The sequence below is a fragment of the Gallinula chloropus genome (assembly GCF_964237585.1).
Source record: "Gallinula chloropus genome assembly, chromosome: 1".
NCBI lineage: Eukaryota > Metazoa > Chordata > Aves > Gruiformes > Rallidae > Gallinula > Gallinula chloropus.
The window spans coordinates 19,713,971-19,729,247 of NC_140085.1; positions in this window are offsets into that span (position 1 = coordinate 19,713,971).

The following is a 15,277-nucleotide window of genomic DNA, read 5'->3' on the forward strand; positions in this document are numbered from 1 at the left end:
AGGAGTCAGACCTGCCAGTGGTCCCAAGAAAGGGCTTGCATTAGGCGTACTAGTGAAGCAACAGAACATCACTTCATTACATGTGTCTGGCAAAAGTGGTTGTCCCAGTGCAGTAGGCACACCTGTGGCCAGAGTTTTCAGCATTTTGTACCCTATTCCTGTCCAAAATCAATGAATTAGGTACTTCCAAGGTTTACAGGCTCAAATGAGGTGCCTTCTTCACAACAGTATGTAATACAGATTGCACACTGCATGTCTGGCAGGTCCCTGCTTCCCCTTGGTGTAGAAAATAATACTCAGGAGCTTACTAAGCAAATTGCAGCATCTTTCTAAGTTATTGTTCATCTTCCATACCCTTAACTGTATTTGTAATTAATAATTACGTTAACATTTAGATTAATCTTTTTAGATTAATTGATTTTTGTATTGTCGGGGCCCATTAAAGCCAACTAGGGATCCTCTGGCTTGCCTTTATCTTACTGCTAGGCAGCTGAGTGGTGCTCCCCCTTATCTTATGCCATTACATATCTTCATTGATACTTGTCCTGTAGCTTTCTTTTACCTGTAAGACTTAGCTTGGGCCCCAGCCTCCCAAAAGACCACCTCAGTCCCCGGCAAATGATTCTGGGTGAGGCAACCCGAGTCCTCTGCTCCCCAAGTCAGCATAGAAGAGCACCACACCCATTCCACAGTTTGCAAAAGCAACATTCCCCAGCATTTTCCACGAAGGTGACGTGCCCTGTACAAACACAGCCAGTGCAGGGAGCGTTCCAGAAGGCCATTTTGCGAATGCGAACACATCCCAGACTGGTGATTCAGATGGCAGCAGGGACACAAAAAGCCTTGAAACTGGTTGGCACAATCCCCCGTACTGCTGGCAGGCCAGCGGTGGCCTGGGGAAGCGGTGATTTGGAAGCCAGTCAGCACAGCTGTATGCAAAACCACCGCGCTGCCATGTGCATGTCAGGATCACCAAGCTTCTGCGCGGTTTGCTCCTCTAATGTGTGTGTGGGGGGGAGGTGTGTAGTGGTTAGGTGTTCAAATGACTTTTCTGCCTCCATCAAAAGAACACCATCACTGGGAAAATGCTTTCATTTCACAGAAGAACGTGGTCGCCTGTTACATAATGTGTCATCTCTTCCAGCTGCTGCCGGCTTCTGAGCAGTTCTGGGCTGCCAAACCTGACTTATTGATGCAGATCAAAAAAAGATTTTGCTCTTTGAATTGAAAACTCCTCCGTGACCAGGAACAAGGACTGGTCGATGCCAGTGACCTCTCTTGCTGGCTAGGAGGGTGGCTAGTGTTTGCAGTGTGCCGCCCCATGAACCTCTTGACTGCACACATCAAAATGCTGGCTGAAGCCACCCACCACGCTGGAGTACAAGGGCAAGAGTGTGTTGTTAGAAATCACTTTGAAGTCCTGGGTCTAAGAGGTGATTTATTTATGAAAGGGAAGCTGACTGAGAAATGCAGTCCTTCAGGTGCCTTCCTCTGAAGAGACTGACACCCTGACCCTAGATGCTGATGAGTGTTTTACATCAAGGAGTGCCCAAGAATTGATGAGCCAGGCCTTGATCTCTACACGTGAGGAGCTCACTGGGGCTCAGCAGTACGATGGCACTTGACTGCAGCTGGGGAAGATACAGATAAGACAGAGCCAGTCTCCTCCCAAGGCTTTCGCACAGCAAAAGCTGAGAGGCAAAGGTCACATGTTGTAGCATGGAAAGTCCAGTTAGATAAAAGGAAAAATAAAAATGCTGTAAGGGTGTGGTAGTGCTGTTTGCAGCAGCCCAGAGAGGCGGTAAAAGTGTGACAGATTCTGTGATGCTGTGATCCTGAGAGACACCCTGCCACATTTGGAAACATTTTGCTGGGTAATTCTCTTTCAAATTCTTGGATCAAAACAACTGCCCGTAACTTTCTCCTTCTTAAATACTCCCTGGTATAAAAAAGACAGGGATCTCCTGGAAAGAGTCCAGCAGAGGGCTACAAAGAGGATTAAAGGCCTGGAGCTTCTCCCCTATGAGGAAAGGCTGAATGAACTGGGGCTGTTCAGCCTTGAGGCTGAGAGGGGATCTTATTAATGATTATAAATATCTTAAGATAAGGCTCTTTTCAGTTGTCTGTGGAGACAAGACAAAGGGCAGTAGCCTCAAGTTGGAGCACAGGAAGTTCCGCACCAGCATGCAGAACTTTTTCATGGGGAGGGTGACAGAGCCCTGGGACAGGCTGCCCAGGGGGGTTATGGAGTCTCCATTCAAGACCTGTCTGGAGCCTACCTGTGCGATCTGTCCTAAGGAACCTGCTTTGGCAGGAGGTTGGACCTCTCTCGAGGTCCCTTCCAACCCCTACAAGTGCTGTGAATCTGTGATTCTGTTAAATGCTTTTCTTTTTTGAATAAAAAATTGTCTCTTTGTCCTCCTCAGAGCATACAACTTCGCTACCGACAACGGGGAGTACACACATTTGGGATAGAGTGGCATTGCCCCCTGCGAGCTGGGCACTGCCCGACACAGAGGAAACCTCGCGTAACCCTCCCTGACCTTAGGGGCGTGGGAGCCCCACGCTGTCCCTCGCTTTGTGGCCGTGGGCTTTGCAGGGTCACCCCGGGAGGAGGGGACCACCAGGCCGGCCAGCTGGGCTTCGTTTCTAAGCGGGGAGCTCCATCGTGTGGGCGCTGCTGAGAACTCCTGCTGCAGGAGGGGAGCCTGGGTTCAGGCGTACCGGCCTTGCAGCGGTGGGATAGTTCTAATTTACGGCTTGGACAGCGCTTGCATAACGTAAATCATTGCTCAAAGCTTTGTCCGTGGCTGGACCTCACTTCTCCTGGGTATAGCGCTGCTGCTAGAGAGGCAAGGGAAGAAAAAAGGGGAGATGAGTTTCTCCTGTTGGCTCCTGATATGAGGAAGAAAGACATGAGACCGAACTGGCCCAGGGTAAAACAACCAGCAGCAGGCCTGCTGCTCCTGACAAGGCCAAAACCTGTAGCTCCGGTGTGCTTTTGGGCCACCCCAGCGATGGGTGCGCACTGTGTGTGTCCTTCAGTATGTCCCTGAAGTATATCAGTCTGTATGCCTGTGCTGACTGACCCTGCCTTCTGTGTACAGTCGCTCCAACGTGTCCAAGATTGATGGGGTTCTCTCAGCATGGGATGGAGAAGGAATATCTGCATGGGCCCCAAAGCCGTGTCTGTCTTAATATCAGAAATCCAGCCCATCGACTCCTCCCAAAGGGAAAAAGGAATGAATTACCGATTAATATTTTTTTTAAAAAGCTGGCCAATGTGTAAAGCAACCTCAGGAAGCTGTTCATTTTCAAGACCAGATCTGATTCCTCACTGTGCCAGAATTTGAAATGCAAAAAAGTGAGCTCAGTGCTTGCAGTCTGCCCATACAGCTCGGATCAAGAGGGCTCAGTTTGCAAGTACAGACAGTTTTCCACCCCCAAATAGACAACCCATGGAAACTCAGCCTGGGCTCTGAGAGTCAAACTCCCTTCTGCTTGTCTTTCATCATGTGTAATAAGGAGCCTGCAAGCAGATCACACGTTGCATGACCGGTTAGCTTCTTGGCACTCAAATGCTGTTGCCTGTGCTGGGCCTGTGCTGAGTCTCGTGTTTCTGGCTGCATTTCTGCCACTGTTGTCAGCGTCAACATGACTAACACTGAGCTAACATCCTCCCCAACTGCTGTCCCTTGAGCCACGTTGTCTGTTTTGGGGGACAGCCCATGTATTCCCTGCCCATTGCTCCTCACTCTGCCTACCCGGTCCCTGCCCCACTTCTTCTGAGTGCTCCAGATGCCTTCACATGGTGCAAGTGGGAGAGGGAGGTGGTGGTGGCCCCATTCAGGTAGAATAGGGGACAGTCATACTCAAGGGTGGTTTGTCACACTGCGGGGTGGGTGTTTGCTGTTAGCACCTGCATCCTGGAGCTACCAAATCTGAGAGGAAGGGGTGAGAAGCATTGTTTCCCAATCTGTACATCTTGTTGGTGCTGTATTCACGTTCTTCCCAGAATGAGATGTACCTTCACCTCATTGAGTTGATAAGCTGGAGAGATGTTTCCCCATGGGGGCACCAAGACCTGAGTGCTTGCCCGATAGAATTTCAGCAGAACTGAACATTGCTGCCCTTTGGAGTTCAGGCTGACTTAGTTTGGATGGTGAAATGTCACATTTTTGGGTTAAAAAGCAGTAGTTTTGTGCATTGACTAATTTTTACTTTGTTTTACTACTTTTTTTTTTTTTGACTGGGTGTTTTACTCGCCCTTCCCCTGAAATTTCCTGAATTTAGGGTTATCAGAAACTTATACAGAGGGAAGAAGCTTACCCCCCTTGACTTTTCCCCCACAGATTTCTCCTCCTGGTCAAGACGATAGATCTCAGGAGCGTCTGTTCTTACCTACCACTAATACACTGCTCAGTGCTGAGCCTCAAAAGGTTCAGCAGTAACCTATATGAAAACATTACATGCAAAGGCAGTATTTGCAACCTGAAAAAAAGCCAAACCCAGCCATCTGAAGCCTAATGTGTCTTCTGCAGGTGGAAAGCACAAGCCCTGGCTCGGCTGATTGTTTTTAATCTATAAAGGCAACTTTCAGCCTTTTCCACACCCGGGGCATGACCACATGCTATTGCACAGCCCAGGAGGACTGACAGGCTGGTGAGGTGCTATCAAACCTTGTGGTCCTTGGGTTGAGCCCTTGGTGTGGAACAGCGTCTGAGCATATGAGAGACCACATCTCATGAGCAATGGCAGGATGGAGGGTGGGAAACAAGCAGAGACTTGCCCTCATTATGCGTGGGTCTAACATGCCCAATTACCCCATCCTCTCCTCACCTCTGAGATGTAAAAGGCTCTTGTTGAGAGTGGTCATAATTCACGGTGAACACCCTGCCTCCCCCTTACTCCCTTCACACCCGCTGCTCTCCATTTTCCTTCCAGAAAAAAATGTGTCTTTGATGAAATGAAATGGCTCAGTCAAAGAACCCCTCAAATGGTTGGGGACCCCTGCACTTGGCCACCCTTGCCCACTTCCCAGCTCTATTTCTGGCCGAGTTTGGAGTTTAAGTGGACTGACCTTGTGCCCTGACTGCCCCGGGGGTCAGTGATGAAAGCGGATGGAGGCTTCACAGTCAGGTCTCTTGTGTGTGACTCTTTTGTTCCCGGGACAGGGGTGTGCAGTGCCTGGGACAGTGCTTAATTGTTCGGGGGCACTGCTTTACCCGTCATGCCCTTCCCCGGGTGGCCCCAGCTCTTCTTGCTCATGCGTGGGAGGGAGGCAGCTTCCCCACTTGGGGTGGGGAGGAGGAAGCGGAGTCTGAGTTTCTCGACATCATTTCTGGCTGTTTATCAGTCTGTGTAATAAACGTTGTGGAGTGCCAGAAAACCAGGAAAAAAAATAAAATTTAAAAAAAAAATTAAAAAAGGGACTTCCTGGCATTGCACAACTCCTGTCTGCCACTGGGTGCATCCTCCCTTGTCCTGCCATACAGGCAAGAGCAACATCACCTTTCCCTGGCCAGCTCCTGGGTCCATGCGCTGTGCTCCATGGGATGCACCCTGCCTCCAGGAACTCCCTCTGCCCTTCCGCAGGTGTTTGAGAAGGAAAGCCCGACGTGTCAGGCCTGAGGCACTGGGCTTAGCCCAAGTGGAGGTGATGGGTTCCCACCAGCAAGTGCAGAAGCTCTGGAGTAGGGCACATCAACAAAGCTGGGTGGTATTGCAGGGGGTCAAGCACAGGGCTGGAGATACTGAGGCTTCTGGAAAGCTCAATGCTGGACAACCTGTGTGCGTGATGCTAAAGAGTTGAAGGTTTACAAATGTCCATAACAGAGGTAGGTCAGCAGAGCTCAGCAGAAGCATGTGGGAAGCCTTGTGCCACTCGATACCTCTTTGGCTGCCCCCTCAGAATCTTTCTTTTCTCAGCAAGTCCTTCCTGTGCCGTACATCTTCATTGCAGCTGGAAGCTGGGGCAGAAGCCTCCACATCAAGCCCTCCCCTTTGCCGCTTTGGGGAGTGACTGTGCAGAAGGAAATGGATAAAAGGAGCAGAGGGTCAGGGTTTAATTACCCCATTGTGTGCAGAGACGAGTGATGGACAGAGACTGTCAGTGGGTCAACGATTAGCTGCCATGGAGCAGACAGAGGAGGGGGGAAACGTGATGAGCCCCCGGGACAGACCAGTGTCAGGAGATCTGTGGGACATGGAGAAGGCAGCTTGTAATAGGCAACACTTTTTCCTTTAGTTGCTCCCCTAGTCCTTAGTCCCTCTCTTTGTCCCTGTGGGCTCAAAAGCCTCATCTAGGGCCTGTCTGCTTCACTGGCCAGGGCCAGGGGTTGTGGGCTAGCAGGTCTCCTGGGGGAATGAAGAAAGTGGGACTTCTACCAGCTATGCTGAGCTCTTGCCTCCCTGTGGGAAAACAGTAAGGAAGGGTGGAGGAAGGGAAGGAAGGAAGAATGGAAGGAGGAAAGTACAGGAGGGAAGGAAGGGAAGAAGGCTGAAGGAAGTGGCTGCTGGCAGGTGAGTTGTAATACACACACAGTGCTCCTCTGTGCAGGCGTGAAGGTCTCCTGCAGAGAGATCAGCCCAACCAAAGTGGAAGCCTGGTGCCTGTCTCCAGCCCCACAGCCTTAACCACTGCCTCCTTTGGACATGGCCAAATGCCTCAGGTAATAAATCTCTCTCCCCGTTGCATTCCTGGCATTGATGGGCTCTGAGGCTGTAAGATACCAGGGTTATTCTCTTGGCAGATTTGTTGACCTGGTTTTGTGCAAGGAGAATGCAAAAGTAACAAGTTTCAGTAAGTCCTACTCCTTCCGCTCCCAACCCCAGAGGTACCCCCCTCCTTTCCTTCTCACACTCATACCAAGCCCTTGTTCCACATCCCACCACATTGCCCCTGAGCCCAGCCTCCCTTTCCTACATCCTCAGAAACTCACTCCACTCTTATCCCTGCCCCTGACCCCTGCCATACCATACAATGTCACACCTAACTTTCTTCCCCTAGTACTATCACCCTTGGTCTCAAGACTCCTCTGTCTTTTCCTTTTCTCTAGAATCCCCCTACACACCTTTTTTTTGGATTACAACCTTTATTTTCTAACTGTTCACAGTTGTCCTGCAAGATCCTGCTTCCCATGTCCCCCTTCCTACCATTCCTGCCCTTTCCCTTTCTTGCCTTTACTCAGTCATCCTTTACCGCTCTTTCCTGTCCCCTTCACCCCTCATCTCCCAGGGTTGTTTGCATGAATCGTCTCTGGAATCATGAGATCACTGTTTTTTTCTGTCTCTTGTCAGTGGGAACATCACATTAAGGAGCGTGGATAAGTGACCGGGGGCCATTGGGGTGACTCTGGCACCCCCTCTCCCCACCCTCCCTACCCTCTCTTCTTCTCTATCAAAGGAAGCTTTGTTGTCCAAAAGCAGAAAGAGAAAAGCAGATAAAAAGGCAGAACATGTGATCTCATTGGCTTTATTTAGCCATCCAGCTATCCCTCCTCTCTTTCCTTGATTCATCCAAAATTATCTAAGTAAGAATCCACAATCCATCCTTGGGCATCTCATCTGTGAAAGAGATGGTGGTAGATTCTTTTTTCCAAAGAGACTTTAACAGCTGACCTCTTGGTCTTCACGGGGTGCAGGATGACCCTGGCAGGGCTCTCCAGGCAGTGTAACGTGTCTGACTGCAGTCGTCTCTGCTGCGGGGCTGTGGGGTCCCACCCTGTGAAGGGGAATTCACTGCTGCTAAGTAGGGTTTTCTAAGAGGACCCAGCAGTGCATTGCTTCATTGGGGGCACTGCTTGGTGGGGAGCTCTGTGCTTGTAGTGTTAAGATACACCACGTTCGAATTCATGGGTTTCTGGACCTGCCAGAGACTTGCTTTTTTGTCACCAGGGTAAAATTCTTCACCTTGGGGTGCTTCAGTTGTCCTTTGTGATGGGGATGATCCATGTTTACGTAGGCTGACTGTACCGTCCTGGCGAGCACCTGGCAGGGCAGAGCGACTGTGGGAGCAGTGGGGCGCAGCTGGGATGGCAGTAAGGACCTCTGTGTTTCGTTGGGATTCATTTAGATATTATCAAGCCAGGAGGCAGGAAGAGGATTATTATATATTCGTTAATTGTTACATATGAGATGGGTTTGGTGCTTTCCAATGAAAGCTGCTCTGCACGTGGTTTCGAAACAGATACGATGGACTTAGCACAAGTCTTTATTGTGGGCACAGTCACACGAATACACAGAGCTGGTCAGTGCACCGTTTTCATGATGTTTTAACCAGCTTGGTTAAAATCCACCAGACAAGAAGTCCTTCTAATGTGGGAATATAATGGCCCTTTTATCTCTATAGTCCATTCCCCTTATCCACAGGAATAAAAATTCCCCAGATAACTCTTACATCCACAGCTTCGTATGCATGTGTGCAGGAAGTCTCTGAGGCTGAAATGTAACGATTTCTTTTCAAGGACCTTCCAAAATACTTAAGGCACTGAAAAGAAGGAGAGTGCAGAAAGCTTGGGAGATGGAGCCAGCAGCATATGCCGTGTTCACCTAGAGCATGACACGGATTGAAATGGACTTGAGGCACAGGGTAGCCGGAGGAGTGAAGAGGGTCAGTGGAGAGGAGAAGAGGAGCGGAAAGGCAGAAGCAGCAAGATTTCTGTCAGGTGAGACTGAAGAGTTCGATTTTCTTGCCGAAAGCAGTTTCACCAAAGCATATATCCAAGTGCTCTAAAAGGTAGGGAGGTGGTAATTTGGCTGGGGAATGGTTTCTGTCACGGAAGGGTCACTGCGGAAATCGCAGTGACTTGAGCATCATGTGAACTTTTACGTATCTATGAATGTACGTGTGAAGTGACTCAGTGAAACAGCATGTGCAAGGAGACTATAGCTGGAAGGATGACTGTGGGAATGCCTGAGGTGTAATTTCAATGGGGTGTGGGAAGACATGATGTCCGTGGAGATTTGCCACAGCTTTTCTGTGGTAGGAGATAATGCACAAGACGATTTACAGCAATGGCGCGGAGGAACTGTACAACATCACAACGGAGCCAACAAAGAGCGTTGTCTCCAGCTCACGAACAGCTGAATCAGGAAATGTGGAGGCAAGAAAGTGACTTTTTTTGTGTGTGCTTCCCATGTGTTTTATAATAAAGGCAGAGATCCTATAAAAATCTAGTCCCATTGAAGCTGCCACTGGACTCCTGCCAGCTCCGGGTCCCTATCATTTGATTTTCCTGAAACAGGCACCATGACTCCATTCACAAGACATTTCCATTAGCATGTTGGGCTGATTCAACTTATATCCTGCCCTGTTGTGTCTGACTCATTTTTCCCCATCTCTAGGAGAAGCCTGAGGGAAGGCACAGGGCCCTTCACATAGATGCTCAAGGTCTCTATCAAATAATAGCTGAAGAAATATTTGCCATGACCGCGCTATGGTCATTTTTTGCCATTCCTTAGTCACTTGGCAGCCAATGGAGGGAAGAGGCGAGAGCAGGGTGGGGGAGAGTATATGAGACAGAGGGACAAGAACAAAAGATTCTTTTGTGGTACAGAGAGAGAGAAAAGGGAAAGCATCACCAAATGCCCAGAAGCCATGTTTGTAACAAGAGACCTATTCTCTCAGCTACTTGGAAAACAACTTGGAGTAAAAGGCCCTGGTTGAATTAACCCTTCATGGAGGCAATTTACTGAGCGTGTAGGGAAGAGGCATGGCCATGGGAGGCGTAATGTGTGCGGTGAGGTAGTGGCGCTGTCTCTTGGTCAATTTAATGCAAGGATTGGTTGTCTGGGAAGAGGAAGTAGGGATGACGTTGTGTGGTTTGACCGTATCAGTTTTAAAATGTCAGATGTCCTTTCTTCATAGAATCTTTGGGTTTGGCAAAGATCACTGGAGGGGTTTTTGCAGCATATGAGGTGATGTCTCTTTTCCATTGGCATGTTTTCTAAGGAAGCTGGAACCTAGGGCTGAGGAGAGAGAAAGGAAAGGAAAACACAACCCCCAAAATATATGTTTTACTGCAGCATAATCTTGTCCCATCACAGCACCTGCGAATTCAGTTCCTATTGTTGGCCTTCAAAACTGTTCTCACACGTTGCATCTCTCTTGCTTATGTCTTAGGCCTTCTTTTGGCCAAGAAAATTTTACTGGAGTTAGGGGTTCTCTATACAAATGAATTGAAGGTAGGCTAAATTCTGCAGAGAAGCAACAGGCTTTATTTCATTACAAACGCTCTCCCTTAGCCTCTTCCTTGCCTTTTCTAAGGAAGCTTCCTTTTACTGAGTAGATCTTTGGGTGAAAAAGGACTTCTACCCAAAGAAAGAGAATCTGTACCTATTTGAAGATCAAATATGGGACATCAGCATATGCCAGGTCAGTTGGTATCTGAGCTTGCTTCTGGGTGCTTTACAAATTAAAAGAAGTGAGACAGCCATATCTGAAATAAAAGCTTTTTCTCCCTGTGACAGTCCAGAAGGGACAGCATCCTGCCTCTGGAGCCTCTTCACAGGCAGGCAAAGGGAAGCAAAGAGCAGTTTGGAAATGGGAAGACGGTCCTTTCAGCCTCACCAGGACAGGAGCAGCGTCCAACCATCATGGGTCACCCATCCCCCTTGGGTCGATGGCGCAAATGGGGAGGATGCAGCGGGTGCCCACGGAGCCCACAGTCAGGTGGGCTGCTGAGCGGATGCGGGAGGCACACAGCATTACAACTGTGCTTTCGTAAGTAAGCAGTCACATGGGGCTCGTGCGCCTGTGTTACAGCAGCGCTTTGAAAACAACCAGGAAAATCATGTGGCAACAGAAGACTGCGGGCTCCCGGCCCTCCCCCACTCCCTAAACGTCTCTCTCCCTTTCTTCTCTCTGCCTTACTGAGATGGGAACCACAAAGGCTGGAGCTGAATTTTGTTCCCACTAACCTCATCCTGAGCTTTGGGGTGTTTGTGTTGGCACTTGGTCTTGATCCCCAATACCCTGTGCCACTCAGGCTACCTGTGCTGTGCCATGGCCCCTGCAGTCCTAGCAGGGAAATGTTCAAGTTCAGGCTCCAAGAGGGATTGAAGGACATTTACCCAGCACAGACGTTAAGTACAGTTAAACCCATTGCTCAATGGTATTTTCACTATTGCAGCTCTTGTGTCCAAGCAGAAATCAGTTTTTTTCTTGGCACTCTGGTTTTAATGCCTGACTGGCACTTACTGGAGTCACTTGTGAGGTCAGAAGAGCAAGTTCTGGAGCTCGAAATGCAGTTTGGAAACTAAGAAACTTGAAGTTCTCCACTGCTCCCTCATGCAACTCATTCACAGCAGCACAGCAAGGCAGGAGTCTCAGAGCATTAAGACCTCGTCCAAGTTAAGAGCAAGAGGTGTTCTGCGTAGAACACTTGCCACCACACTATCAGGAAATGCATGTCTCTCCACCTTGGCCCCACTAACAGCCTCCTATTGAAACCAAGTTCTTACGTGGGTATGGGTGGCTACCAACCTTGAGGAGTACAAAGAGCACAGTCAGGTAGGAGCTGAGGGATTTAGTTAGCTGTTCCAGGTGAAGCTCAAACTGTCCCACTGTCCTAGCACTTGGGTGGTGTTGCTGATTACACCTTCTTCTATTGTATGTACCTCCAGCTATCATTTCTTCCAAGCTGGACATTCCTAGCTTAGAAGCTCAGGATATTAGTCTCCAGTCCACAAGACCTTCACCTTTTCCTGCATTACACATTCCCTCAAATGCGCTTCTGCTGCTGCTGACTGTAATCTCACCTCTCTTTTCCTCTCCTTCCCTCCTCTTCTCTCTTTCTCCATCTGTTCTTAAAGATGGAAGACATTTAAAGCAAGGTCTTTTTTTCTTTTTTTTCCAAGCTCCATCTGGATTGTAGTCAAGAGGATCTGCTGGAGGCAAAACAATAAGGCTCAAGGTGTGGAGAGAACTGAAGAATGAGCACATCTGTATTGGTGTGATCCACAGGGCATTTCATGGGGACCAGTGCTGTTGACCTGTTTGAGATAAAGTGCCACAAGCTCTTAAAGCTGTGGTGGCTTCTGACATTTTTACCTGAAAACACATTTGAAGTGTCTCAGAACTGAGCTGCTGTTGCCTTGCAGCTGGAACATATAGGTTCACCCCCTTACTGGGTACAACTTTGGGATGCTTTGAGCCCAAGTGCCACCTCTTGGGAACAGTGCAGGCCCTGCATCTCCTCAGCGTTGCACCCTGCACGTTTTGGTTTGAAAGGGAGAGGAGTCTCAGCCATTACACCCCAGGTCATGCTACACAGAGACTAGAGGAGACTCTGAGTGCAACGGGACCAGCTAGACTATGCCAGTCCCTTAATGGAGCGTGGCTTGAATCTGGTCAGAATGGCCTGGGTGTGGCTGGTTTGGGCTGGGTTACGCTGGATTTGATCCATCGGAGCCACATGTAGATGGACTGAGCGCAATCTGAATGCAGGTTTGAGATGGCAGCCTGGGAGAGGCATGTTCTAGGTAGGGTAGACTCGACTGGGCTAGCTGCCCTGGGCATTGAATTTGGAGCTGGAAATGGGACTGGTTTCAACTGAGTTGATATTTACAGTGGGTGGGAGTGGGCTGATGGGAAGAGTTTGCTGCTGAAATGGGTTGAGTGACTTCACTGTGGCTTGTTTAGAAGCCTCATTTTGCTTATACCAGAACCTGCCACCGCCCTTCGCTGGACCAGCTTCCCATGGACAGGAAAATGGTTATTCAGCAAGCACTGAAATGGAATCCCCAAAAGGCTGGTGAAAACCTTTAGTTCCTCAGTGTCCAGCTGCTCCAGGCCACCTTGTTCTCCCACAGCGAGTGGTTCATGTCAGCACATCTTCTTCCCAGTCTGGTCCACCAGGTCAAATCTGTTCATCACGCAACATCCTAGCCCTAAAAAGCCAAATCCTGCTGGCTGAGACCTCCCCCAACCAGGGACAGATACCGGTGTTTGAAGGGAGGAAATAGGACCTGAAAACCCTACACGTGACTTGCTTTGTAATGACTAGGCTCCCTGACAGCACAAAACACTGTGCAGTCTAACACAGGGTGTGTAATGCCACAGCGGAACTTACTGAGGGGATAAAATACTCAACTTGGACACAGGGATAAGCCTGGAATAAAAGAAAATTTCAACTGGTTCCAAATAAATGGTGTCTCAACATAAAATACTGTTACCTGGATGATTTGGCAAGTCAATCTAGGTGACAGTGCTGCCAAATCCCTTCCCTCCCCACTTGTTCTGCCTCTGCTTTTAAAAAACAGGAAGAAATGTGTAGCACTGGGTAGGAGATGGTGTGGTCCAGGGGGAGAAGCAGAGCCCCATCTCCTTACCCAGCTAGCAGAGAGTGGAGCAGGAGAGCAGCGGGTAGCACAGTGCTGTACAGCTGCAGGGCTGCTCACAACAGGGCAGAGCTCCCGGAGAATGTCCTCTTTGTTCCCTGCCTTTAAAGGGTAAGAGAAACACTTATGCATGGCAAATTAGCCCAAAAATGTATTTCTCTAAAACACCCGATTGTCTGGCCAGCTCTGCAGCTGCAGGGAAGTTCCAGGGAGAGAAGGGGGAGGCGGCGGGAAGGAGGGAGGCAGGGAAGGAGGATTTTGATGGCTGGGGGAGGAAGGCAAGATGATTGTGCGAATGAGGGAGAAATTCTCATGCCTCGATTCAAACAGAGCTGACCAGTGAGCGAGGGGTCCCCTGGCAGAGGGGCCACGTTGGTGGCCAGGGGACTATGGATGCTGTGCGGTCTCCCAAGGGGGGAGGGAGAAGAGGGGACACAAGACAGCTGTGCCCCGCACAGCGCGGGAGCAGGCACTGGTGCGGGGGGCAGTGCTGGGGAGTCCTGCTGCCCGGCAGGTTCAGCTGTGCCATCTGGGCTGGGATGCTCGGCGGGCCGTGCCATGCTCCTCTAGTCACCGTGTCGCACAGCCTGGGGGGCGACGGCTGCGACTCCTCGCCTGCTTCAGAGCGAAACGTGCAGGGTGCAGCTTCTGGGGAGGTGAGGGGCCCACGCTGTTCCCAAGAGCTGGCACTTAGGTTTAGAACATCCCAAATGAACCTCCCGATTAGGAACTTGAGCTGGCCTTGTTACAAAATTCCAGCCTGGCGCTGTACTCATTTTAAAACTCCCAGGCCATTGCTGGCAGACAAATGATTCCTTGAACTTCTCTGGGATTTGGAGATCAAAACCCAGCAACTTCTCAACAACTGCTCAGACTGTGAAGTTCATGGCAAGTGCCACAGGCCTGTTCCTGCCCAGGAAATGCCTGGAGTAGTCAGGCCCAACATTAGCGCAGCTGAGACCTCCAGTGTCCTAGGAGTGTCTCCTACGATGTCTGGGATGAGATTATGTCCTCTTCATGTGCATTCTAAGAATTTATTTTATTTTCTGTAAGCTGCTGGAGCGGAAGGTGAGGTGCTCCCTGCTGCAGACTGCAGTGCCTTTGCAGGCACGGCCTTGAAGGAATCTGGCTGCTCCTCATAACCACCCACTGAATGCTCTTGAGGAGACATCTGTGGTGTGATCCACATGCTGCTCTTAGGCGAAGAAGCTCAGGCTAGACTTTTCCTTCAAGGACACTCAGGCATGCACTTGCCTGTTATGAATCCAGGTTCCAGTGCTCTGTCCTTTCTGTGATGTGACATGACTCTGTTTCCAGGTTGTTACTAAACTGACTGTGTGACCAGATTTTTCCAAGGAGAACCTTATAACTTTCCAGGTTTGTAATACAGAAGTTCTGCGAACTGCCCTCTCACTGGATTGGGGCAAGGGAAGGACTGGTGGACCTGGATGTTTTATCTGCAGAAGCAGTGATGCTGACTGCTGGTGTGAATTATTCATTCTTTCTTGTCAGAGGTTAGATGGAGATACTTCGAAGGACACTGGGTGTAGAGGTCCCGGCTGCATATGGAGCAGTGTCTGACTGGAGGAAGCCAGCATTAGGTTGAGGATTTCCTACAGTGCTGAATCAGATCAGGCTGGTGTTGGGGAAGGAGTGTGATGGGCAGAGGAGGAGGTGGGGAGCTGAGCTGTTCATTAAATGGGAAGTTGTGGTCAACTGTATAATCCTGTGATCACTACCTGGCTCATCTCTGTGTGGCCACTGGGATGGTTCACGCTCTCACTGTATGCTTACATGGGAGAAGAAGATCTGAAGGTATTAGCTTTAATCAACTCAAATTTTTCTTAGCTTTGGTGCACTTCATTTTCCAGTCAGGTTCAAAGAAGTCCCTCTGCTTACATTGTCACAGACCCCTTTGATAAGGGACAGTCTGTCC